This window comes from Bison bison, unplaced genomic scaffold, assembly GCF_000754665.1.
Source record: "Bison bison bison isolate TAMUID 2011002044 unplaced genomic scaffold, Bison_UMD1.0 scf7180017864168, whole genome shotgun sequence".
NCBI lineage: Eukaryota > Metazoa > Chordata > Mammalia > Artiodactyla > Bovidae > Bison > Bison bison.
The window spans coordinates 1,308,871-1,310,970 of record NW_011494740.1 but is presented as its reverse complement, the minus strand read 5'-3'; positions in this window follow the sequence as shown (position 1 = coordinate 1,310,970).

Sequence of the window (2,100 nt, the reverse complement as noted above, 5' to 3'; positions counted from 1 at the left end):
ATTGCCTGTCTTTTTTTTTTTTTTTTTTTTATAACCTTATTTTCTGTCATTGTGATTATAGCCATCCTAATGAGTATGAAGTGGTACATCAGTATGGTTTTGATTTGCATTTCTACAATGACTAGTAATGTAGAACAACTTTTCATGTGCTTGTTAACCTTTTCTGTATCTCCTTTGGTGAAATATCTATTGAAAGCAGTTTCTTTTTCTTTTTTTTTTTAATACTATCTCTTTTTGTTTTAAATTTTGTCTTTTCCTTAATACTGCTTTGTTGTTCAGTCACTAAGTTGTGTCTGACTCCTTTTGACCCCATGAACTGCAGCATGTCAGGCTTCCTGTCTTTCACTATCTCCCAGAGCTTGCTCAAACTCATGTCCTTTGAGCTGGTGATGCCATGCAACCATCTCATTCACTGTTGCCCACTTTCCTCCTGCCCTCAATCTTTCCCAGCATTATTTATACTGTTAGACTTTCTGATTACTCTCAGTTTAACACAGAGGTGGTGTTTAAGTGAGGTACCTATTCTTTAGCTGCAAGCCATTGAAGGCAAGAACACTGAACTATGAGCCTGAGATCTGGGACCTAGCCCTGCTTTGCCACCCCTGTCTGAGAGACCTAGGACAAGTAGCTACAGTCTCAGCCTCCTCATCCTGTTCAACCAGGTTAGTTCATCTCAAACTATAAAACACAGCTTTGAGCACCAACTGTATATCAAATGTGGTACAAGGTCCCAGGAAATAGATGAATATGGCTTGGTTTCTCTGCATGATACCCCTTAACATCTAGACATTTAAATGAACATTATACTATAACAAGATGCAGTCACAGGGAAGAGAGTCAAATATTGTGGAAACTCCAGCAAGGGGACAGCTGACTGTCCCCAAGGCCATATGAAGAGGCTTCAGGGAAGAGAGTCTCTGAAGTGTCTTCCTATGTTAAAATTCCCTGAATATAGGACTTTGTTCCCTTTCAGTTTATGTGTTTTATTGTATTAAATGGAGAGGTTATATTGCCTATCACAATTTGCAGACCTACAGTAATTAATGTTTATTGAGTTCATTAGAAAAACTAAGAGTGCTCACCACTGCCTGGTACTCTGGGGTGATACAAGACTTTGCATCTCAGTCCCCAGGTTATGTTGGATGAATGAATCATTTTAGAAAGAAGGGGGATGTACAGACTACATGTTGGATGCCTCAGCTATAATTTTTCCTTTTATACTTGAGCCCCCAGTAAGGATATTTAAATCCTTAATAGGAAAAATTCAGCTTCCTGGTGAAGAGGTCTGTAATGTTCTTTGTTAACAAGAGGTCTGTAATGCTCCTCTTACATAGTTTCAAAATTCTTTAGAGATTTAGTCAACCTGACTACAGATCTGTTCCTTTCCCTACAATATTACAAGGCACTTTTAGATTTAAAGATTTAGGGAGTCTAAATAGATGGAGGGAAGTTTGGGGATTTTCTAAAATTTCAACCCTTCATATCATAGAAGAGGAAACAAGCACGACTTATGTCAAATGATCTTGGCAAGTCTGCATCTAGAATCCAGGCATTCAGTCTGCCCCCACCAACAGATTTCCTTCTCTTTCACATCTTCATTTTTTCTTTGGGAAAAAAAAACCAAGAAGTTAAAACTAATTAAGTGGTCTGGACAAAAATGAACCTGTAATATATTTTAAATTGACTGGAGATGTGCAAAAAAGTATTTTGAGCTCCTAAATTCCTTGATACACTTCAAAAAAGTCTTCCTTAGACTAACTGTATTAGTCAGGTAGGGCCATTGCACAACATATCATAGAATGGGTGGCTTTAACAATAGAAACTTATTTTCTTGTATTTCTTGGGGCTGGAAGTCTGAGATCAGGGTGCCAACCCAGTCAGGTTCTGGTAGGGGCTCTCTTTCTCGTTTGCAGTTGGCTGTCTTCTTGCTGTATCCTTACATGATAGAGAGAGACATCTCTTTTTTCTTTGTCTTCTTGTAAGGCCACTAATCTTATTGGATTAGGAACCCTCTCTTAAGATCTCATTTGACCTTAGTTACCTCCTCAAAGGGTTTCCCAGGTGGCGCTAGTAGTAAAGAACCCACTGCCAATGCAGGAG